Consider the following 27,510-nt stretch of genomic DNA (forward strand, 5'->3'; position numbering starts at 1 on the left):
TTAAAAAGAAGTGTAGGTTAAGTTTATATATGCATTGCTTTTATCCTCCTCCATGATGTAAGTCAAGTTCAATGAATCAATGCAACAATTTGTAATACTATTAATTAAGAAATAATATTAAAATAAAAAATAAATATTTTTATTAAAAAGTTACTTTGGGGTAGATTTAGAGGGGTAGTGTAGGCTTTCCAACTCTACAATATCACACATGTACATCTATTAAAGTTGGAAAATCAAAATATTGATAATTACTGGGTATAGTTCAAAATCAGCAGCTGGCCCAATGTTTGATATGTTCAGAACCTCAGCTTTTGCCAGGTCGTACTATTTAACACTTGTCAAGAACTCATTGATGCTCTCTCTTGTTTGAACAGAGGCAGCAGTGTCAACCAAATAATCATAAACCTGCTAGATATACAGAACATTCATCTACCAATAAAACTTACAAATATTCCCATTTATTAGAAAAATCAAATCTAACCTTGTATTCAGACTGCGCTACTTTGTCAATAACTTGTTGGATCCTTTGAAGCTCCTTTAGCTCGTAAGAAATCAAGGACCTCAAAATTTGTGAGTGCACCAGCATTGCCCTCTAAGCTGTGACAAAGCTATTAAACATCAATCATATCCCAATATAAAAGAGAAAGTTCAATTGAAATTAGTGTATTAATTTTGAAAACAAACAAAACTGGTAGAAACATACATTTTCATCTTTAAGACACCAGAGTGAGAGAAAAGGAAATTACAAAACAAGAGAGTGTCTACTTTGCTTCTGCAATAAAGCCAGCCCAGTACACAAACAGACAATCACAGAATGAAATTCCCAGTTTTCACAAAATATAACAAATGACACTGTTAATACAACTTAAACACACATAATTGGGTTGGGGTGGACATCAAAAGCAAAAAAAATTGAGTTGGGTGTGTTTTCCCCTACAAAGAAAAATAGCAATGTTAAAAAATTAGAACAATACATTTAATTTGAGCAACCAAACAAGAATAAAATAGTGAAGACAGAAACAAGTTGTGAAGCTTCTGGCGGTTTGAATTGTGGGTCCAAAGAATCTTCTGGTTTAGCCTTGGAAAAACTGGAATCAGCAATAGGCTTTGCATTGTTAGGCTGAGGTAATCCAGCCACTGCCTTCATTCATGTGATTATCAATGTTTACTCCTGCTGCACTCACTTCCTGACCTTCTGGTTTGTGATTCTTGACATCAAGAAAAATTAAATGCTTGATTACAATCAGCATCCCTATAATTTAAGTGTGAAATAACTACTATCTTCCATTCATTTCCATAAATTATCATGAAATTCATCTCTCTCTATTCCTTTTAACACATGTTAAAATCAAAAGATAAAGACTAAACCAGCCTATAAGATTTAAAAGCTAAATTCACTAGAAATTACCCTTACCTTTCATTAAGTTATCATGTATTAGTCATGAGAGTGAACACTAAATAAAAACGATTGCAATATAAGTATATACATGAAGAGCTGGGTTATTAAAAAAAAGTACCTCCATTGAGCCATAAGAGAATGAGTTTTTGTTCTGGTTTGTGAGTGGCCTCGAAAAACCAATAGAACAGTGTTGTTCCTTGAGTTTCATTGGCAGTGATATAACCACCATATTGTTGAACTTCACCGGAGGCTGCGCAGGTAATCCATGCACTCTATCAGCTTCTTGCTCTGCCAGTATCTCCTGGCTAAGGTAACTAGCTACTGAAGGCTTTGCCACACCTAACGCTTCTATGGTCATACAAACAAAAAGCAGAAGATGAAGATTGAGAAAAACTGAACACAAAGCCATAACTGATATATATCTCCGGTGTAGGTGTGTTTGTGTAGGTGTGCAATATATATCCATGCATTGGATATGCTAACGGCCAAACCAAATACACCAAATACAGTGATTCAAAAAGCATTCAAATGCCTAAGCTGCACCGCATTTCAGTAAGTTGCAGATGTGATCATTACAATGCAGCCGCATTAATATAGAGGTGCATGCTAAAAGAATCAAAATCAAAATCTGGTATATTTGCTCAAAAATATTTCTAGCCTTGTAGGAGAATTTGTAGAAGATAGGAATGAGAAAACCCTAAGGTTTATACTGTAATTAATAACACAAGAGTCTCAAGATAGAGAATGAAGCTTCATTGTAAGAACTGTGGAAAGTACTTGTAGCGGATGACGAGAGTGATGAGCAAAATGACGGCAATAGCGACGAAGTCTATTTCGTTGAAGCCTTTGGGAAGAGATGGCACCGTGAGGCGCCATTTGGTGGAGGAGATTCCGATTGTGGGGTCTAGGTACGTCGTCAAGCCTCTGGCGACGGTGTCATTAGAAAGCACGGACCAAAGGTGACGCGGAGGTAGCTGAAGGCGTCGCCGGTGTCGGGCATGTCGACGACAAACTCAGTGTATCAGAAGGCGAAGAGGAGGGTGTAGAAGCCGACAATGGCAATTAAAATATGAGTAAACACTAAATTCAAATTAAATACTAATAGTATCTTAAAATTTCATTAATTTATCTACACTATCCATCCATTTGTAAGTAAAAATCTTTTATTTATCCATTTGCGTAATACATTTGTGTGACAACTAGCATTGAAACTCTCATGCATATAGCAAAACAAAAAAACTATTTTTATTTATCCAACATATTGAACATAAGGGTGCTAAGGAAAGTAGTCCCTAGCTGAATCCAGGGCAAATCTCCTACCCTCAATTTTCATGGGATTAAGCTTGTGCCACCCACATAGCATAGGTTTTTAAAATTACTTTAAAAAATCGCAAACAATATTACTTGGCAAAAAAGCAGTCTAAAGCTACTCTATCATCATGGACCTCATGTATCAAAAGCAAATACAAATGGTAATGATGCTGATGTTGCACCTGAATTTTCTCCTTTGAAAACTGTTCAATTTGGAAATCCTTCTCAAGACATTGTTGACCCAAGAGATGGAGGCTTTGGAGGAAGACTATTGAGATGGAAATTGTGACACCCTCTACCCCGACATATAAATAAATAAAATATATAAAAAAATATCGGTAACCAAATTCACACGGGTAAAAGGTTCACATTCACTTCACTATTATCAATTAAAACTTATTAAAAATATATTCAGCTCGAAACAAGACCGTCAAAATTTACAAAAATATTTTGTTAAATCAGTGAGATAAAATAAAATAGACTAACATTATGCAATTAATATAAAACTTATGTCCCACTGTCACATCCTATCAAAGCATTGTGTCCCAACGTCCTTCCGCACAAGGTTCCTTTAAGCACTTCACCTAGCCATCTGCTCCCCCGAACACAAGGTTCAAGATCATCACAAGATCCAAACACAAACAACAAACCGGGAGTGAGTTATCACATTTCTAACTACTAGAGAGAAACAAAACAACATATAGTAGCCAAATACAATTTACTTTGCATATCTCACATTATTTCATCACTTTGTCATTCAAAATTCACTTTTCATCCATCAATCACCTTACACAAGAATCACACGTTCTAATCAAGACATAATAACACCTCAATTTCATAATAAACAATTAGCAAGCGCATGAGACAATTATGCTAAGACTCAAGTCTACATGCAATGTGGTACCATGTCAGTGAAAAACCACCCTGCGGCGCTTAGGAGTACATAACAAGACACACCACACAATGGGTTTGTCAGGTCACTCTCACTAAGTAAGATCATAGGGAGACCAGTCAGGGTCACGATGTTTTGCGAGAATGCTCCAACCATATGGGATCAGCATAGGCTTAAAGAAGCACTCAAACCTGATGACCCCCAAGGCCTACACTCCGAAGAGTCTATCAGGGCCTCTCCCTCCTGATTCAGGTCCAACCGCTAAAATCATTTTAGCACACAGACACTGCTAGTGAATTATACAATACCCACAACCTCACACTCGTGTCTTAAGCACGCACAACATATTGCGCTACAATTTAACACTGGTTCCTAAATAGGAACCTACACTTTCTCTTTAACACTAGTTCCTAAATAGGAAACCTACACTTTCTCTTTAACACTGCGCATTTACACTTTTCTCAAGATAACACTGGTCGGATTATTGTACAATTCATAGCTTACAACACGAATAATGTCACATCAAGAGTTAATCACACACTTATTCAAAACCAAAACTCATTCACAATTTCACATCTCATAATGTCACAATCCACAATCACATGTTTTCACATATCTCACAATTCAGCACATGTTCTACTTTACACTTTTACTCAATCTCAATAACAATATTATAATCTCAAGGCAACATATTATTCCATAATTCATCACATATTTCATTTATAAACACTGCTCATGAATTATACAATATCACGACCTCACACTCATGTTTCAAACATGTTTAACACGATTGCGCTACAATTTAACACTGGTTCCTAACTAGGAAACCTACATTTTCTCTTAAACACTGTGCGTCAACGCTTTTCTCAAGATAACACTGGTTGGGTTATTGTATAATTCTTAGCTCACAATATAATTATTGTCACATCAAGTGTCAAACACACACTTATTCACAATCAAATATCATGTCCACAATTTAACATCTCATAACATCACATCAATCATCTTATTTTTACATGTATCTCGCAAATTGACACATTCAACTTTGTACTACTCAATTTTCACTATAATATCATAATATCATTATAATAACTTATTACACCTTATAACTCATACACATCACACAATAATAATATTTGCATGATACAAAACATATATATGTATATGTATATAGTAAATTAAACTACATTGTTTTTTTATCAAAGGATTTCTATAATAATTAATTTAATATTACGTCAAAAGAAATTACCACTAGACATTAACCTTACAATTTTCTTTAATTTATTATTCTAGTATTACAATAATTATATAAACATAACATGTTGATCATCGTTGTAGAAAAATTAGAACAAGATAATAATTTATATAAAATAAGTCATTGAATAATATTATTTAAAATATAATTTATGTTAATAAAAAGAGCTTAATTTTTCTAAGGGGTTCACACTCAACACAAAAACATATCAATTTCATAGCAATTTCTTTATTATAGCTAGGGGCATTTTCGACCTATTATTTACTCTATTTATTTATTTATTATTTATTATTTTATAAAAACAAACTTTATTTTATTCTCCATGAAACAAATAAATAAAATACCCTTTTTATTTTCTCTCAAATTATTATTTTAATTAATAATTATATCTCCTTATTTATTTATTTATAAAATCTCATCATTATTTTTAAAATTCTATTTATTTATAAATAACAATTCTTTTTAATCTAGTTTATGAAAAATTGGGATGTTACAGAAATGGGAAAAATGAATCATGACAATATATTGAGGGATTAATGGATCTTGAATAGAGAATCAATAGATTGGAGACAGTGACTAAGAAATTATAAAGATAGCAAAATTTGGTCACTATTGAACAAATTATTTTTATAAACCAAATCTTTAGCATTTGTTAATATGTTTTACTTATTTCTTATACAAGCAAAATTACATGTATGAATGTTCAGCCTTAAAAGAAAATATGACATGATCTTGTAATTTTTAATTCCATGGGTACATTAATGCCTTGGTTTCACCTTTGTTATTTTGCCTTACTACAAGAAAAATGACCTATACCTACGGACAAAAACTGTCACTATAAATAAAAAAATCCGTAGGTAAATGTATAATAGACTTTGTCCTACGGACGTTTCTTCTGTCAACATTGAGGAGGAATATAATGATGACTAATTGTCTATCACTATAGGTTTTACCTACTATGTATAGTGTGTAGGTAAAAGTCATTAACTTCTACTTACATCTCCTAACTGTAGGTAAATGTCTTTAATATGTACCTATCATCTTCAACTGTAGGTAAATATGTTTAACATGAACACCTCTAATAAGAAGACAATTTTTGGGTGCCAATTTAAGAGCCTAACTAGAAAGGCTATGACCTGTTTGGTAACTAGGGATACACCTTGGCATTGGAATCTGCCCTTCTCAACCTTGCCTTGCTATAACATGAGTGTCCAAGTATTATTTTTCCTTAAATTATTATTAGCTGGAAGCTTACCAATCATCATATACGAACACACTTTGCATAGAATCAATATTAGAGAATCTCAAGCCAGAAGCATATCTTTTATTACATTAGAAACCACAACTGTACAAGAGAAATAGAGAAAATCCTAGCTAATGAACACCATAGTAAACTCTACTACCAGACGCACTCTTCTCATAGTTATCATTAAAGGTATTTACATGGCCTCGCAAGCACATAAACACATTACTCCAATAATGCATCACACGGTACTCTTTTTGAAAATGGATCTTTTACTCTGTGCCTGCAAGGACTACTGACCCTTCCACCTGATAGTTCATCGCATCAAATAGACAAAATATATCATAATATATAAGTCTCAAAGTTCATAAATGGAGAGAGCCACACGGCCAAAATAAGCAAACTGACCATGAATGCAGAAACAAATATTGAAATAAATAATACCACTTTTATGTGTAGTGGAGCTTTCCAATTTTTGTACCTAACACTCGATTTTCTTGTTAACCAAGGCCAAAAAGGCCACCTAAACGAGACTTGTCAACCACTTGAGAGCCTAACCGAACTTGCTTAGATTATAATTTTGCTCTTAGGAACTTACAATGTTATTACCTCGGTGAAATTTAGTTGCAACTGACAATCCTAGTTCAACTCTAACTTCTTAAGCTCTAAGATTACCTTCAAAAGTGATATGAAGATTTAAGTTTAAATTAGTCTAACCCATTCATTTTGGACACTACACTTTCCATTTAGTGAAATTTTCGTTGTATGTGTGGGCTTTTTATGAACTCCTATTCTATTGTCTCTGACCTCACATATTTCCTTTGTACCTAATGCAGTCTCAACTAACATTAACCTTATATTACTGTTGGGACTGATCACTGATTCTCTGTTCTAAACAGATGAAAATAATATTTTGCAAAGAGAACTGAGAGCAGCACCGGTAATTATATTTAAACTCATGTCATCTTGTTACCTTGAACAATGCACCCCAGATTTCCTCTTCCTTAGCAGGTACTGTAGTAATCTTATTCTTTGGATTCTCATAGCATCTTAATCCTCCAACTGCTGTAGAGTAGAAACATCCTGTACAATTTACAGAATAACAATGTCAATAGTGAGGGAATACTTACATTCATGGGGAACAAAAAGAAACATAACATAGACAACGTCAATCTAAAAATCCTCATATTATGAATTATTATCATCTTGAAGGGGGGGAGGAAATGATCCAATTTGAGATCACCGGGAACAAATAATTGCCAAAATGTCGAGGATTGTGATATGCTGGAACAAAAAGAAACTCACCTTGAGCGAAAGAAGCAAGTGACTTGCCAAAAGAACCTTTAAGCAATATAATTTACTTTGAATACAAACAGTATAAATACTAAGTATTTACTTTGCTGGAAGAAACAGAACATTGAATACAAACCAACAATAGCGGGGGAAGATATAATTTACTTTATTTGTTTGGTGAACAATATATAAAATTTGGTCAAGTGAGACAACAATATAAATACTAAGTACCAACTAATACAATATCTATGCCTTTTTATATAGCTTTGCATTAAAAAAGTAATAGAAAATAATTTGTATATATACTGGGAGTATATTTTATTATTATTAACTATAGATATTTTTAATTTTTTAATTTTTTAATTTTAATAATAGATATTTTTAATAGGAAATAATAAATATTTTAAAAGCTATATTAAAAGGGATTTTTAATTAATTGACAACTTAAAAAGAAGTGTAGGTTAAATTTATATATGCATTGCTTTTATCCTCCTCCATGATGTAAATCAAGTTCAATGAAACAATGTAACTATTTGTAATACTATTAATTAACAAATAATATTAAAATAAAAAATAAATATTTTTATTAAAAAGTTACTTTGGGGTTGATTTAGAGGGGTAGTGTAGGCTTTCCAACTTTATAATATCACATATGTACATCTATTAAAGCTGGAATGCATGGGCCAGCCCAACCGTTTCAATGTTGGAATGCAAAGATGATGAAGCTTCACCTTAAAATTTTACTCGGGACCAACATGTTATATTTTGATGCATAAATTCACCCTTATAAAAGTATTCACTCTTGAACAAGAGAATATTAGGAACTACTCACTCTTTTTCATGATAAGCTACATAACTTCTCCTATATCAAGTATGTCACACTAATTTATTTTTAAGTTTTTTTTTCTCCCTATTGTTTAAATTTAGTCTATCTCAATTTAAATTTGAATTTTGAATTTTAAAATTTGATACATTATATCAATTTGATATACATACAGATCGTATGTATTTATTTAAATAATTTGTTGACAATGTAGTCACAGCTAAAAAATTACAGAGCTAGAAACTTCTAACTAAATGCTTAGGTGTAACATAAATTGGAAAATCAAAATTTTGATACTTACTAGGTATAGTTCAAAATCAGCAGCTGGCCCAATGTTTAATATGTTCAGAACTTCAGCTTTTGTCAGGCCATGCTGTTTAACACTTGTCAAGAACTCATTGATGCTCTCTCTTGTTTGGACAGACACTATTACAATAATGGCCTTTTAAGTCGGTTATTTAAGATCTTTTACGGCGGTTTTAAACCGTCTTAGATGCCAGTGTGGTAATATCACAATGTATTTACAACGACGGTTTTTGAACAGTCGTAGAAAGTAACATTTTCTAAGACGGTTATCCAACAACTGTCTTAGAATCTAATTAATACAAAGGCGGTTCTACATGCGAATTCTAAGACGTTTTTAAAAGAATCGTCGTAGTATGTCTTAGAAACTAAGACGGCTATTTTTACAACCGCCTTAGTTTCTAAAACATACTACAACGGTCTAAATTTATTGGAGGATTCACAAACAGACCAAATAAATCAACGGTCTAAATTCTCCTATATAGATTTGCAAAAAATTACATAATCAAATAAAGACCAGAAGGGATACTAACTCACTTCTCATTATCTTAAATATAAATTAAAAATGAAAATTTAAAGCAAAATTTCAACCTTGAATTAAAACTTAGAATGAGATTGTTATCAAAGATGGATGAGAGATAATATAGACAAAGGTAAAGTTTAGAAAAAATAAAATTCACAGAGCCACCCAAACCAAACGTCCTTGCACAATTGATACAATAACACCATCTTCCAAACCTTAAAAAGTGGTGATCTAAAGGACATACATGCAAAGCAAACAAACTTCCATAGTAAAGCATAAGTTGCATTGATTGTTTAATTGGTATCCCATCCATTCATATATAAATCATACTGTGAATTACTTAGTACCACAATGAAATAACATATTAAGGAAAGTACTATAGCCTCCAACTCTGTTTTTGCATGAAAATATGCAGATGTTGCAATAAACATGCCTTTCAATTATGCCAACAAATTAAATTAACAAGCAAACACAAGGCACTCACTATGTGCAAGTGATGTAAATTTCCTTTAATTTTGAGTCTCAACTTCTCGATCCAGTTGCTGCTTCCAGGATGCTAGTAGAGCCTCATCCTATACCAGGATATATATTAAGAATAGCCTAATCTTATACAAGGAAATATACTATGAATACAGTATAAGGAGAGGAAAATACCCTACAAATATTCCCCTATATATACCTGTGGCATGTGAATTGTAATTTTATTTGGGAAAAGCTTAGTCAAAGTTCTATTTTGTTTTCAGGCTTCCTTCCCCCTGTCATGCAATCGTCCAAAACTATCCTAAAAAGATTGAAGAGAGATAACATTTATTTCACTTAGATAGCTTGAAAGAAATAATATTAGGTTGAATGTAAGAAGCATATTGTAGATATACCATCCAAGAAGCTCAAATGACTACATATGCAAAAAAAAAAAGCCTCAGAACTATATATTTAATGTTTTATAATATAATTAAAATGGAATAATGTGTGCATATGCATATATATACTTTGGTGATATGGAATCATATGCCCATAGGCATATGTAATTGGAGCCAAAAGACTACACCAGAAATTGGATAAAATCAGTTCTAGCGGCTACAAAGAGAGAAAAGACACTTTCCATGGGGTGCATGGTGCTTGATGCTAATGCTTTTGCATCATGATCATGAGATAGAAGAGAATATGTTTCGTGTCCCTAGTAAAATCAGCTCGCAACAAGCACGCGCACTGACAACATTGTGTGATGTCATGCAGGTTATGCCCAGAGGTAAACGCAATGTGTGATTTTTTTTCCACTTCTATTTTACAGCCTTACAAGAAGACTTCAAATAATTTTTTTTTAATGAAAGAATGTTAGAAACAGAATGCAGAAAGCGTCACTATCAAATGGATATAATTTGGTTGATTAAGTGGAGCTTATGAGTTATTATAAAAATTTTGATACATTTTTTTTAATTTTTTATGCATAAAAAGTGTAGCCAACATTTTTCACATTGTAACATTTTTTTACTTTCAAAAAAAAAAAAAGAAAAATCTGTTTGCACACTATGCCATTGGGTTGGGTTATACAACCATGTAAAAAAACTCAATCAGATAAGTAAATATTTATTGCTTATTGCATCTTCCAAAAGCCATGAATGAACACCCAATGGAGAAATTTGAGAAATTCTGCAGAGAGAAAAAACACACAGCAGAGAGAGATAGAAAATGAAGTACCTGAACAACAAATTGTCTAGTTCCTCCTACCGCAGCAGTAAATCTTTTTCTTGAGTGTTCCTGCGCCTCTCCTCATTAAGCTTCGTGATGGTTACCTCGGCCTGCAGAAATTATAACTATATTGATTGATTCCAACATTAAAGTTTTCTTTAAAGAAAAATAGGTTAAAAGATGCAACTTTAGGAACTAACTCTAGGTACCATAAGGTGGGATAACATCTTCATATGCTACACCGACATGGCATAAGCAAATTACAACCTTTATTGCCAACTTATGGAACTAGAATGCAGGAAAAAAAAATGCTAACGTGGCCTTTAACATCAATGATACTGAAGAGGATAGAGTTTGACAATATTCCTCTTTTTTTGGCTCTATGAGAACTAAAACAAAATGGTATTACCGTGGCCTTATTTCTTAAAATTAGTAACATGCTCAGTTAATCAGATATTAGATACCTTGAAAACAAACATTATAATTATTTTCTCCATCAATTCCCATTTAAAATAGTTGAGTAATGACTTTCAGATATTTTGGCAGCAAAGTATAATCTAAATAACAAAGTTGAATTAGCATCTAACGTAAATATAATATTATGTTATAATTTTTATATTATAAATATTTAAACACACTATCCTACAAATGTAAAAATAGAGACATTCCATTTCTCTATATTTGAAAGACTAGTATGTATCATGTATTTTATAAGTGAAGTAGCATGTGACCAATAGGTGTATATATTTAATTATCTTTAATAAAAATTTTAATTTAAATTTTGAGGATAAAAAACATAAGTGAAAGAAAAAAGAAACACATTAAAATAATCAGTTAAATTTTTCAATCATAATTAATTAGCAACAAAATTAATCAATACTCCATGTCAATAACATAATAAATAAATAAATAATACCATAGTGTAGGTACCGAAAATAGGAACATGTGAAAGTTGAAATTTGGTGTCTTAACATTTAGACAATACCAAATAAACTACTTTAATTTTTACTACGTTATTTAATAACTACTTATTAAATAATTTTATTGTAAAAGCTACAATTTGATTATATATATAATCAAAATTATTATATTATTCTAAACAAACTAGTTGTAAGCTTGTATAGTGTGCATAAAGATATAGATAAAGGGAAAGCATACCTTTAATGCTAAATAGTATGATGAAATGGTACCACGTACATTTCCTGTAACAACTGTTAAAGTATCCTTGATACTATGTTTTGAGTATAGAGATAATAACGACAAGCTCTTATCAGCCCAATGCATGAAATAATTTATAATTAGGCAGTTTATTTAATATCACCCGTGATATATAGCTGATTAATAATTTTACTGCTACCAGTGATTTCTTTACTAGAAGACTATTAAGCTTCATAGATTAATAAAGGTTTTGAATGAAAAATAAAAGGCCATAAGCTGAATTAATCTGTTCATTCTTAGAAAACAAAAAAAGGTACATGAACCTTACAATTCCACCATTTGTGTTTCTTCCCCCCTTCCAATCCTACATTGGATCTCATGACAACCTTGAGACATCTTACATGACATTCGCACCATGTTTCAGAATATAATGCTTCAGCTGGAATAGCCATAAAATGTGATAATACCAAAGATTCCATATAATTACTAGAATAGCCATTTGAAGATCCCTCGTCAGGATACTTTGAATTCGAAGTGGAAAATCTCACATTTTCCAGATCAGCTCGTGGCTTTCTCCAAAACCCTTCCATCTCACTTCTCTCTCATTCGGCCAATTAGAGAATTTGGACCCATTCTCACAACCAATTTGAGACTTGGGAGGTTTCTCCTGTTCTCTTCCTATTGTTTTACCCAGTTCATCTTTATTCCTGCCGACATCAACATCATCGTCAATTACCCCTTTCTCACCAGTATCCTCTGGTTGGTTCTGAAACACCCCGCCATGTTATCTACTTTAGCATCAACATCTGAAGCGTTACTGCGATCAACTAAGCCTTTCTCCTAAGAACTTTCTAATTTACCAGAATCTGCTCCAAGTCCAACCTTCCCCTCATCCGACAAGCTACCACTCACATAACCTTTATGCTTCGCTGCAAATTAAAAGCAAATGGAAACTAAAATTAGAAACTAAAACAATGCAACAAGATCAAGAGAAGAAAAGAGGGTACCTCGAAGAACGGCACCACAGCCACCACATTGATAGACAGAGTAATCAGCGAGTTCGAGAAGAAGATTTTGACACTTTGGGCAACGCACCAATCACAACTTGTTGGTTGAGTCCGACATGAAGAAACACTCGTTTGAAGGGAAAGGAGAGGAAAGGAAAGGGAGCGGCGGAGGCGGAGGCGAAGGAGGAAAGGAGCTTGGGGGGGAGAGGGAGGAAGAAGGAAGGGAGCTTGTGAAATAACTACTATCTTTCATTCAATTCCATAAATTATCACGAAATTCATCTCTCTCTATTCCTTTTAATACATGTTAAAATCAAAAGATAAAGATTAAACCAGCCTATAAGATTTAAAAGATAAATTCACTAGAAATTACCCTTACCTTTCGTTAAGTTATCATGTATTAGTCACGAGAGTGAACCCTAAATAAAAACGATTGCAATATAAATATATACATGAAGAGTTGGGCTAGTACAAAAAAAGTACCTCCATTGAGCCATAAAAGAACGGGTTTTTGTTCTGGTTTGTGAGTGGCCTCAAAAAACCAATAGAACAGTGCTCTTCCTTGAGTTTCATTGACAGTGATATAACCACCATATTCTTGAACTTCACCGGAGGCTGCGCAGGTAATCCATGCACTCTATCAACTTCTTGCTCTGCCAGTATCTCCTGGCTAAGGTAACTAGCTACTGAAGGCTTTGCCACACCTAACGCTTCTATGGTCAAACAAACAAAAAGCAGAAGATGAAGATTGAGAAAAACTGAACACAAAGCCATAACTGATATATATCTCCGGTGTAGGTGTGTTTGTGTAGGTGTGCGATATATATCCACGCATTGAATTGGCTAACGGCAAAACCAAATATGCCAAATACAGTGATTCAAAAAGCATTCAAATGCCTAAGCTGCGTCGTATTACAGTAAGTTGCAGATGTGATCATTACAATGCAGCAACATTAATATAGAGTTGCATGCTAAAAGAATCAAAATCAAAATCTGGTATATTTGCTCAGAAAAATTTCTAGCCTTGTAGGAGAATTTGTAGAAGATAGGAATGAGAAAACCCTAAGGTTTATACTGTAATTAATAACACAAGAGTCTCAAGATAGAGAATGAAGCTTCATTGTAAGAACTGTGGAAAGCACCTGTAGCGATGACAAGAGTGATGAGCAAAATGACGGCGACAACGACGAAGTCTATTTCGTTGAAGCCTTTGGGAAGAGACAGCACTGTGAGGCGCTATTTGGCGGAGGAGATTCCGATCTCTAGCGACAATGGCATTGGAAAGCATGCACCAAAGGTGACGTGCAGGTAGTTGAAGTCGCCGCCGGCGACGGGCATGTCGACTACAAACTTGGTGTAGCAGAAGGCGGAGTGGAGGGCGCAGAAGCCGGCAATGGCAATTTAAATAAGAGTAAACACCAAATTCAAATTAAATAGTAGTAGTATCTTAAAGTTTCATTAATTTATCTACACTATTCATCCATTTGTAAGCAAAAATCTTTTTTATTTTACCTACAATTTAGTTGTAGGTATAAGTTTTTATAAGGTTTTACCTACACTACATAGTTATAGGCAATTTTTTTTATATTTTTCCAATATTTACCTATACTAAAAACTGCAATTATAAGTCTTTGAATTTAACCTACATTAAACAATGGTAGGTAATAAAGTATTTTTAAAGTTTACCTACACTAATTCATGTTTGTAGGTATAAGGAAATGTGTGCAACACTTTTCTCACTAAATATTTATTACTTATATTGAAATTCGGGTGAGACACTACAGATAAGTGTTTGTTTGAGTATGTATTACATTGTTTCAAACATGGATCAGTAATTTTTAACCAAATTTAGGCCATTATTTGGAACCTATGGTTGTGTTTAGGGTCTTATCGGAAAACTGTATTTATTAAAAAAGACAAATATACTTTAAGTATAACATGCTACCAAGTTGACTCATCTTCCAAAAGTAAAGAACACAGTATAAGAAGATTTTTTATTCTTCTACCAAATTAAAAAATTTATTTCTTATTATATCGCAAATTACATTTCCTTTCCTTTTTTTTCCTTCCAAACGTTTACCTTAAACTCAAAAAAATTAAAGTAGGAGATTTTTCTTAATTATTATATTTATTATCCTTTAGGCAAAAAATATAAAGTGATGTCTCTTTTGTTGAATTTGTACCTATTTGGCTAAAATTTGTAGCTTTCACCTTGACATGGCAAAGGATAGAGCAATTATAGAATCCTAGGAAAAAGAGTGTGCCACATACTAGTAATTCAATGATTAACACTGAAGATCTTTTAACCATATACATATACTTTACTAATTAATGGTCTCAATTGTGATTTCTTTACTATCTGAATTTTTCTAGGTATATTTATAAGCCGATTTACTCCAATAAATATTCGGAAAAATTGAAATCCATGTTCATCGATTCATCACTTTTTTCTATAATTTAATTCCCACTATTTTAAATGTATAATTTTTTATCACATAAAAATTTAACATCAAAATGCTCATTTTGGATATGATATGGTCATGAGGAAAAGGATTTTTTTATTTTTCATAACATGGTATACATATATATTTACAAAATGTTGGCCTTTTCTTTTGGAAGATGCACTATTAGAACAGTTGAGGCAAAGGTTGTTGCTAGTTCAATTAGACAGAGAAAAGTGTGCTTTCTCATGGTCAAGTATTTTTTGTAGCCTCAGCCTATCATATTAGAACTAGTGTGAATCTCATAAATGTTGGTTAAAATGAAACTATGTTTAAGTCTGTTTGGAAGAGCAGCTCTCCGAATAAAGTCTTGGCTTTTTCGTGGAAACTTTTACATGACCGTTTGGCAACTAAAGAAAACCATGATTATGAAGGGTCAAGACATTTATAGTAGACAAGATGAGGTTGCTACTTCACCTTCCTCTAGTGAAAGTGAAGAAGCAAAAGGGGAAGAATCTAGTGAAGAAATTGACTCCCAAGAAGAAAGGGACCTTTTAATGGTCAGAAGGCTTCTAGGAGGCCAATCTTGTCACTTGGTAAATCGGATTGATGCTATTAAACTTCACTTGTATTGTTGCTCTATTTTTTTTCTTCATTCCCGTTTTTGTGTGTTTTCGCATTCCTTTATAGTTGCATACAAACTATTCAAAAAAATTTCCCCATTTCTATTTATAGTGATGTACATAGATGATATGATCATATTTATGAGTTCGACCTAAGTTAATCCCATGCTGCGAAATTTCCAAGTTTTACTTGCTTTTGAACGATTCAAAAGTCATTTTCAATTAATTTTTTTTATCGACATCAATCGAGACTATTTTTGATCGGATGTCAGTTGGGGCAATTTTTTGGCAAACGTCGGCTTGGACTTTTTTGGACGACATAGGCAGGTGATATTTTTTTGCTTGACATCGGTTAAAAAGTAGCACCTACTAATGTTGATGAGAAAAAGCTTGGCCTACGTCAGTTGAACAAACCCTCAGCTGCCATAAACAGAAAACAAACTTTGTCGATGTCAGCCTAAAAATAACAATGACTAACGTTGACCGAAAACCTAGCCTATTTGAACAAAAAAAATATCCATAAAATGACTTTGGCAAAAATCCTAGCTTGATGTCGACCAAAAAACCTAGCATATGTCAGCCATAAAATGGCATTGGCATCGACCAAAAATAGCCTTGACCATTGTCGACCGAAAAACATCATCAACTGATAAGTTCAATCCTATTTTATTGTGTACTTTTTTACTCTTAATGTTTTTTGTGGCCAGTCCAACCATTTGAATGATGTGAGAATAGACCGTGATTAGAAAGTCATGATTTTATATGGAATTGAAATTGGATGGTTGATGTGTTATGACCTAGGGATTTGTTTTAATATATTAATTTTATAAGAGGCTTGCTTTATATGTATCAAGATTTTATGATTTATCTTTCTATGGATATGTGGTAAGTTGTAAAATTCAGAATATTTTTCCAACAAATTGGGGACAAGAAGAAATGATGTCTCCAACTTGCCTAGAGGTCAACTCCAACTTGTTCAAACTCATTCAAGTATGGGTTGGCTCACGGGTGTTAATTTTTAAACCCATGAACCAAACCCATAGACCCATTGATGTGACGTGTCTTTAAAATTACTATTGTTGTTTATATGTTTACATATTTTTTATATTTAAAAGTTCAAATATTAGTGATAACACATTCACTAACTTGTTCAGACTTCAAAGTCTTTCATGAGTTACTAAGTTCCCATTCTCTCTCTCACTCTCTACACTTAGCATCAGATTAAGGTTTCCAATTCTTTCTATTGCCCTCCACACATTGACTATAGGACATCCCCTCCATAACGTATTTCGATTTCTTTGAATGTCATTGTTGACTTATTGAGATTAAGTACTTATTGAGATTAAGTACTTAATTGTAAAGAAATTTAGATGTTCAGAACCAATTCACTAAATCTAAATCAATTTGTTTGTGACCAAGTTGTTTAGGGTTGGGTTTCATAAAAAAGTAACATGAATCCAACCTACCTTCTCAAGGAGGAAGCTACAGGATTGAGCTAGCTATATAGGTACAAATTCAATAAAAGGGACAATATTTTTTTTGTGTGTGTGCGCATGTGAAGGGTAAAAAAAGTTGGCCAAATCAATGTTATCTTTTTTAGTTTTAAGTAATGGTTTCAAAGATAAAAAATTGAAGGTAAAGAAATTCGGAATTCCATCAGAATTAATTTTTTATTTGGTATAGATAAAAGATCTTCCTATACTATGTACTATTTAATTTTGGATGATGAGTCGATTTGGTAGTAGTTTTCATAAATTAGAAATTGAAGTAAAGGTTTTAAGAGTGATTTGATTTAGGCTTAGCCCACAAAATGTCAAAAACAGTCAACCAAAGTCAAAGTAAGGAGTTGTAAGTTGACCAATTTATGACAATTTTGTAAAAAGAAACAAGTTTAGTCAAAACCTTAGAAATTAGAGTTTTTGAACACCAAATTAACTAATTAATTAGTGTAGGCCTAATATAAATAATTTAAATAGACAAAGACCTAATATAATTAATGTTTCTAATTATTAATTAGTTAACTAGAATTTAATTAACCTTAATTGTCTTAATTAAAGCTAACTAATAATGGATTACTCCTCCGTCTCAAAATAAGCTAAACAGGTATTTTATTTTCAGGATCCTTGTGATGAAAGATGGTTAGTGTGTCTACATGGAAAAACAATTAACGTTAATTTAGCCTTAAAAGATTAAATTTGTACTTCTGATTTCGAGGATAGTGGGAACGAGAGGTCAACATTGTGTTAAGCATAGAGGTGGGTCTATGTCTTCGGTGGTGCATACAGGATATTAGGAAGGGAGGCGGATTCATGAAGGTGTACCATGGGTGAGTAACTTTGTGGATTTATTTTACTTTTGCATTTGTATGAACTCACTAAGGCTTGGTGCTATGGCACTTCTTCTGTCTATTGCCCATCCAATTATTAATATATTTGATCTTTTTTCTAAAAGCATTGAGGTGAGACATGGCAAGGTTCTAGGATTCAAAAAACTCATCTTTAATGGATTTAGGTGAGTTTTAACTATTAGAAATTGTAATTTAGGTTTTAAATAAAGATTGGTGATTTCACAAATCCCATGAAATTATATTTTAAAATTTCTAATAGATATGTTATCACTTAACTAACGATAGGAATCTAGAATAATTTTTTTAATATATCAGGAAACTAGACATCATCATTAATTCATTTATTGATTTTTTTTTCTACCATTAATATTTTAAGAATATAAGTAAAAAAAGTTGATTAATATTACATTAAAAAGCTAAAATGACAATTATTTTGAATTTTTTTTCTCTTACATGACAATTATAATGAAATAGGGAGGAGTAGAATATAATGAAAGATAGAAGATTAAAGTCTCTTGCAAGATGAATAATGAAACTTTAATTAATCCTAATGAAACAAATTTGGACCCAAAAACCTAATGGGCCAATGGGCTCGGCCCAAAACTCCAAGATGTAGGGTTACAATACAAGAAATGTAAACACTCTCCTTGGTCCTCATTCATGCGCAGCCACTTTTAGAGTTTTAGGAGAGATAAGAGAGCTTTTATCTCTTGCCTTGTATTCTCTCTCTAACTTCATGGTCATCCTACGTCAAGTTCTCACCTTTACAGCTCAAATCTTGTCCCTTGGACATCAAATTCAAGGAGGGAGCTCTAGCAGACAAGGGTTTTTCATCAATCCATTTTGTTCTGCATTTTCTTAAACTCTGGATGACTTCAAATCTCTGAAGGTATTGAGGGTTTCTATTTTCTTTAATGTCAATTTTGGTTTGGGAGGTTATCCTCCATGAGTATGGGCTCTTAGAGTCATTTTTATATTATTTGGTGTTGAAAGTTTGTGCACACATACCGTTTGATGAAAATAAAATTATTTTTTAAAAGTATACTCTTGGGGAATATGAATATATATAAAATACGTTATATTTCGATTAGAATTGAATTGCTATATGAACTTACAAATTGACCCTTCTGCTTAGTGTTGCATTTTAGAATTCGTGCATTATTTTCATAACTGGTATTGTAGTAGAGATGCTACTGAAATTTGGGGGATAACATTGCAAAATAGGCTTCATAAGCTTTAAAAGTTGGGGTCACTTATAATTTAAATCATTGATTTTCCGAGAAAACTAATGGAAATACGAGAGTGTGTAATGATTTTTGTTTTTTGTCTTGTATGAACATCCTTTGGTAAACTGAATATTTCTCTCTATATGATTTACTTTGGATTTTGAGTCATACCTTATCCAAAACTAGACATACATGACTTTTTATACTGGTAAAGTTTATAAAATTTTGTTATATGATAAGTTTAAGTTATGCAATAGTTTTATAAATACTCTATAGAAGAAAAAAATGTAAACTTGAGTTTTAATATATTAATTATCCTAATGAAACAAATTTGGACCCAAAAACCTAATGGACCAATGGGACCCGGCCCAAAACTCCACGATGTAGGGTTACAATACAAGAAATGTAAACACTCTCCCTTGGTCCTCATTCATGCGCAGCCACTTTTAGAGTTTTAGGAGAGATAAGAGAGCTTTTATCTCTTGCCTTGTATTCTCTCTCTAACTTCATGGTCATCCTACGTCAAGTTCTCACCTTTACAACTCAAATCTTGTCCCTTGGACATCAAATTCAAGGAGGGAGCTCTAGCAGACAAGGGTTTTTCATCAATCCATTTTGTTCTGCATTTTCTTAAACTCTGGATGACTTCAAATCTCTGAAGGTATTGAGGGTTTCTATTTTCTTTAATGTCAATTTTGGTTTGGGAGGTTATCCTCCATGAGTATGGGCTCTTAGAGTCATTTTTATATTATTTGGTGTTGAAAGTTTGTGCACACATACCGTTTGATGAAAATAAAATTATATTTTAAAAGTATACTCTTGGGGAATATGAATATATATAAAATACGTTATATTTTCGATTAGAATTGAATTGCTATATGAACTTACAAATTGACCCTTCTGCTTAGTGTTGCATTTTAGAATTCGTGCATTATTTTCATAACTGGTATTGTAGTAGAGATGCTATTGAAATTTGGGGGATAACATTGCAAAATAGGCTTCATAAGCTTTAAAAGTTGGGGTCACTTATAATTTAAATCATTGATTTGCCGAGAAAACTAATGGAAATACGAGAGTGTGTAATGATTTTTGTTTTTTGTCTTGTATGAACATCCTTTGGTAAACTGAATATTTCTCTCTATATGATTTACTTTGGATTTTGAGTCATACCTTATCCAAAACTAGACATACATGACTTTTTATACTGGTAAAGTTTATAAAATTTTGTTATATGATAAGTTTAAGTTATGCAATAGTTTTATAAATACTCTATAGAAGAAAAAAAATGTAAACTTGAGTTTTAATATAAATTTTTAATCAGATAAATATATTTATGTATAAATTTGGTTTGGGTTGGATTAGATTGAATTTTAAAATGAAATCCAAAATCTGATTTTATCCAAAACAAATGGGTTTAGTAAATTTTAATTTTTTCGACTTTTGGTTTATTTGATTTTCAGTTTTTTGTTTGATTTATTCATAAAGTTATTTGATAAAATCAGTTTATGAACATTCCTAAGAAAACCGATAAAGTAAAGACATCAAATGTACAATTAAGTCTATTAACTAGTAAAGTACGTCTTTGTTGACAAATCTACAGTGTTAAACATTCATAGATTAATATGTATGTATGTATGTATGTGTATATATATATATATATATATACACGTCAAAGATTTATACTCTCTCTGCTCTCATATATAAGCAAAAATAATTACTTCCCATAGATTAAGAAAGTTAGTTGAAATCATTTAATTTTACTAATCTCAAGTAGAAAGTAAGGTTATTCTTAAAATGTCCTCCATTCAAACCTAATACCTATTCTTAAAATGTCCTCCATTCAAACCTAATACCTTGAATAAAAATGACTCCATAAAAATTGAATTGCAATTAAATGAAGATTATTTTAGGAATGACATCAATAAATAGGGGTGAAATTAGTTAGATTTTCTTAATTTGAGTCCAAAAAAAAGGGGACTATTCATATAATGTGTATAATCTATGAAAGATGTCAAAAATTAATGAAAGGTTGTATCCTTTCATGAAAATATGTGTCTATTCATATAAAGTGTATGTATGAATAGATGCAACTCATCATAAAGAGGCATGAGAAGTGACTTTTCATGGAAAGCCATGAGAAGTGACTCTTGACTAAGGGTCATGAGATGTGAGTCTTCACCAAGGTTTAAGGGATGTATATCATTAAAAGGTTAAATATCTTCACTAAAAGGGATGAGATGATCTATTAATAAAACCAATCTAAATGAAGAAAAATACTACAAAACAAAAAAAATAATAGGAGTCACCAGATTCTTTGTACACTATATTCCATCCAATATCTACATATATTGTTAGGTATGGGTATGTAGTAATTTTTCCATGCAATGCCTTTGGTTTCAAAGAATGTAGCCACACAATCTAAAACTTCTTGATGCATTCTAAATTGCATAGCCACTCTTTATGTGATAGGTACTTTTGTGTAATACATTTGTGTGACAACTAGCATTGAAACTCTCATGCATATAGCAAAAAAAAAACTATTTTTATTTATCCAACATATTGAACATAAGCGTGCTAAGGAAAGTAGTCCCTAGCTGAGTCCAGGGCAAATCTCCTACACTCAATTTTCTAGGGATTTAGCCGGTGCCACCTACATAGCATAGGTTTTTCATGGTTGATCAACCTAGGGTGTGGTTGCAAATTTGAGAATCTCTCCCATAACCAAATATGAACCAAGTAGTGAAAGGGTGACCAAAGAATTACCTCTTATCATCAGCCATACTAACTATTGTTTTCTTCAATAGACCTAAATCATTTTATATGTTGGCTTAAAATATTGGTCACAAAGCCGATTATCTACATCAAGGAAAAAAACTTGCTCACCAAGCCATTGGGAGAGAAATCAATCTCTGCCAACCAAGTTGCAAGGAATGTTTCATGCTCCATTTCATTCCACTATCGACGAATATCCACCCTTGCTAATGTATAAACCCCATCCTTTTTATTCCTTGTAGTTTGTTTTCATATTGTATGAATCAATTTCTTCTCCACTTTTATCATTTCCTAACTTTGAAATGAGGTGAAGATGGGATCATGAACTATTGGACAATTCTCCGACACCATCACATCCTCCAAGGTGTTTTTTTTCTCACCTTAGGGTAACAAAAAAGTATTTGTCTCAGGACACCACTTCTCAACAACCCCAAAACACATGTTTTCATTTTTTACTATGAAGCACTTGGGTTGAAAACATGTGTTTTGGGTTGTTGAGAAGTTGTGTCCTTAGACAAATACCTTTTTGTGTTCCTAGGGTGAGAAAAATGTCACCTTGGAGGATGTGATGGTGTTGAGGGTTTTGCAACTGTTGGTGATCCTGTCTTTACCCCATTCCAAAGCTAGGAAATGATGAAGGTGGAGAAGAAATTGATACATAGAATAGGACAACAACAATCTCCAAGGAGTAAAAAGAGTGGGGTTTATATAAACATTAGCATGGATGGATTTTTGTCAATAGTGGGAGTGAAATTGAGCATGAAACATCCCTTGCAACTTGCTTGGCAATGATTGGCTTCTCTCCTAGTGGCTTGGTGAGAAAGTTTGTTTTCCTTATTGTAGTTCATCTTGCTGGAGAGAATCAACTTGTGACCAACAGTTTTATCCAACATATAAAATGATTTTGGTCTATCGAAGAAAACAATAGTTTAGTTGACTGGTAATGAAGAATTGGAATTGTAGTTAACTCTTTGGTCACCCATTTACTACTTGGTCCAAACTTGGGTGTCTTAGCAACCATAGCCTAGGCTGATTACCAATGAAGAACCTATGCTATTTAGGTGGAACAAGCTTAATCAATTGAAAATTGACGGTGTGAGATTTTCCCAGGACTCTACTAGGGGCAATTTTCCTTGGCACCCTTAATCATGTTCAATTTGTTGGTAAGTTTAGGTCTTTTAATCCAAAAAAGGAAACTCGGTTTCCATGTGAGAGTAATTTGGATAAATGAAAATAGTTTTGGTTGTTATATGCATGAGTATTTCGATGCTTGTTTGCAACAATGTATTATAAAAAAGTACCTACCACATAGAGAGTGGCTATGCAATTTGGAATGCATCAAAGCTATTACATTGAAAAATTAATGCATACCCAAAATTACTTAAAAAAATTGCACACAATATTACTTGGCAAAAAGCAGTCTAAAGCTACTCTATCATCATGGACCTCATGTATCAAAAGCAAATACAAATGGTAATGATGCTGATGTTTGCACCTGAATTTTCTCCTTTGAAAACTGTTCAATTTGGAAATCCTTCTCAAGACATTGTTGACCCAAGAGATGGAGGCTTCAGAGGAAGACTATGGAGATGGAAATGGGAAAATGAATCAAGGCAATTTATTGAGGGGTTAATGGATCTTGAATAGAGAATCAATATACTATTGAACAAATTATTCTTATAAACCAAATCTTTAGAATTTGTTAATATGTTTTACTTATTTCTTATACTAGCAAAATTACATGAATGTTCAGCCTAAAAAGAAAATATGACATGATCTTGTAATTTTTAATGCCTTGGGTACATTAATGTCTTGGTTTCACATTTGTTATTTGTTATTTTGCCTTACTACAAGAAAAATGACCTATACCTATGGACAAAAACTGTCACTATAAATAAAAAAATCTGTAGGTAAATGTATAATAGACTTTGTCCTACGGACGTTTCTTCCGTCAACTTTGAGGAGACGTATAATGACGACTAAGTGTCTGTCACTATAGGTTTTAACTACTATGTATAGTGTGTAGGTAAAAGTCATTAACTTTTACTTACATCTCCAAACTGTAGGTAAATGTCTTTAATATGTACCTATCATCTTCAACTATAGGTAAATATGTTTAACATGAACACCTCTAATAAGAAGACAATTCTAGGGTGCCAATTTGAGAGCCTAACTAGAAAGGCTACGATCTGTTTGGTAACTAGAGATGCACCTTGGCATTGGAATCTGCCCTCCTCAACCTTGCCTTGCTATAACATGAGTGCCCAAGTACTATTTTTCCTTAAATTATTACTAGCTGGAAGTTTACCAATCATGATATACAGACACACTTTGCATAGAATCAATATTAGAGAATCTCATGCCAGAAGCATATCTTTTATTACATTAGAAAGCACAACTATACACGAGAAACAGAGAAAATCCTAGCTAATGAACACCATAATAACTCTACTACCAGTCACACTCTTCTCATAGTTATCATTAAAGGTATTTACATGGCCTCGCATGTAAGCCTTACCGTCACAAGCACATAAACACATTACTCCATTGATGCATCACACGGTACTCTATTTGAAAATGGATCTTTTACTCTGTGCCTGCAAGGACTGTTGACCCTTGCACCTGATAGTTCATTGCATCAAATAGACAAAATATATCATAAGATATAAGTCTCAAAGTTCATAAATGGACAGAGCCACACGGTCAAAATAAGCAAACTAACCATTAGTGCAGAAACAAATATTCCAATAAATTATTATGTGTAGTGGAGCTTTCCAATTTTTGTACCTAACACTCGATTTTCTTGTTAACCAAGGCCAAAAAGACCACCTAAATGAGACTTTTCAACCACTTGACAACCTAACCAAACATGCTTAGATTATAATTTTGCTCTTAGGAACTTACAATGTTATTACCTCGGTGAAATTTAGTTGCAATTGGCAATCCTAGTTACGTAATGGATATTCAACTCTAACTTCTTAAGCTCTAAGATTACCTTCAAAAGTGATATGAAGATTTAAGTTTAAATTAGTCTAACCCATTCATTTTGGACACTACACTTTCCGTTTAGTGAAATTTAGCTGTACGTGTTGGCTTTTTATGAACTCCTATTCTATTGTCTCTGACCTCACATTTTCCCTTTGTACCTAAAGCAGTCTCAACTTACATTAACCTTATATTACTATTGGGACTGATCACTGATTCTCTGTTCTAAATAGATGAAAAGAATATTCCGCAAAGAGAACTGAGAGCAGCACCGATAATTATATTTAAACTCATGTCATCTCGTTGCCTTGAAGAATGCACCCCAGATATGCACTTGGAACAAATAGTTGCCAAAATGCTGAGGATTGTGATATGCTGGAACAAAAAGAAACTCACCTTGAGGGAAAGAAAGCAAGTGACTTGCCACAAAAACCTTTAAGCAATATAATTTACTTTACTTGTGATATGCTGGAACAAACAGAACATTGAATACAAACCAACAATAGCAGGGGAAGATATAATTTACTTTACTTGTTTGGTGAACAATATATAAAATTTGGTCAGGTGAGACAGCAATATAAATACTAAGTACCAACTAATACAATATCTATGCCTTTTTATATAGCTTTGCATTAAAAAGTAATAGAAAATAATATGTATATATACTAGGAGTATATTTTATTATTATTATTAAATCATAAATTATGATAAATATTAATTTTTTAATTTTAATAATAGATATTTTTAATAGGAAATAATAAATATTTAAAAGCTATATAAAAAGGGATTTTTAATGAATTGACAACTTAAAAAGAAGTGTAGGTTAAATTTATATATGCATTGATTTATCCTCCTCCATGATGTAAATGAAGTTCAATGAAACAATGCAACTATTTGTAATACTATTAATTAACAAATAATATTAAAATAAAAAATAAATATTTTTTATCAAAAAGTTACTTTGGGGTAGATTTAGAGGGGTAGGGTAGGCTTTCCAACTTTATAATATCACACATGTACATCTATTAAAGCTGGAATGCATGGGCCATCCCAACCGTTTCAATGTTGGAATGCAAAGATGATGAAGCTTCACTTTAAAATTTTACTCGGGACCAACATTTTATATTTTGATGCATAAATTCACCCTTATAAAAGTATTCACTCTTGAACAAGAGAATATTAGGAACTACTCACTCTCTTTCATGATAAGCTACATAACTTCTCCTATCTCAAGTATGTCACACTAATTTATTTTTAAGTTTTTTATTTCTCCCTATTGTTTAAATTTAGTCTATCTCAATTTAAATTTGAATTTTGAATTTTAAAATTTGATACATTATATCAATTTGATAGACATACAGATCATATGTATTTGTTTAAATAATTTGTTGACAATGTGGTCATAGCTAAAAAATTGCAGAGCGAAAAACATCTAACTAAATGCTTAGGTGTAACATAAATTGGAAAATCAAAATATGGATACTTACTAGGTATAGTTCAAAATCAGCAGCTGGCCCAATGTTCAGAGCCTCAGCTTTTGCCAGGTCATACTATTTAACACTTGTCAAGAACTCATTGATGCTCTCTCTTGTTTGAACAGAGGCAGCAATGTCAACCAAATAATCATAAACCTGCTAGATATACAGAACATTCATCTACCAATAAAACTTACAAATATTCCCATTTATTAGAAAAATCAAATCTAACCTTGTATTCAGACTGCGCTACTTTGGAAATAACTCTTGTTGGATCCTTTGAAGCTCCTTTAGCTCGTAAGAAATCAAGGACCTCAAAATTTGTGAGTGCACTAGCATTGCCCTCTAAGCTGTGACAAAGCTATTAAACATCAATCATATCCCAATATAAAAGAGAAAGGTTCAATTGAAATTAGTGTATTAATTTTGAAAACAAAGAAAAATGGTAGAAACAAACATTTTCATCTATAAGACACCAGAGTGAGAGAAAAGGCAGTTACAAAACAAGAGTGTCTCCTTTGCTTCTACAATAAAGCCAGCCCAGTACACAAACAGACAATTACAGAATGAAATTCCCAGTTTTCACAAAATATAACAAATCACACTGCTAATACAGCTTAAACACACATAATTGGGTTGGGGTGGACATCAAAAGCAAAAAAAATTGAGTTGGGTGTGTTTTCCCCTACAAAGAAAAATAGCAATGTTAAAAAATTAGAACAATACATTTAATTTGAGCAACCAA

The 27,510-nt window shown here is 32.5% G+C and overlaps 1 pseudogene; it reads right to left on the reverse strand.

Moving 5' to 3' along the window:
• Nucleotides 1–219: 219 nt before the first annotated feature.
• Nucleotides 220–27,230, reverse strand: LOC100781116 (uncharacterized; annotated as a pseudogene).
• Nucleotides 27,231–27,510: the final 280 nt, after the last annotated feature.

Source organism: Glycine max, unplaced genomic scaffold, assembly GCF_000004515.6.
Source record: "Glycine max cultivar Williams 82 unplaced genomic scaffold, Glycine_max_v4.0 scaffold_22, whole genome shotgun sequence".
Classification (NCBI taxonomy): Eukaryota; Viridiplantae; Streptophyta; class Magnoliopsida; order Fabales; family Fabaceae; genus Glycine; species Glycine max.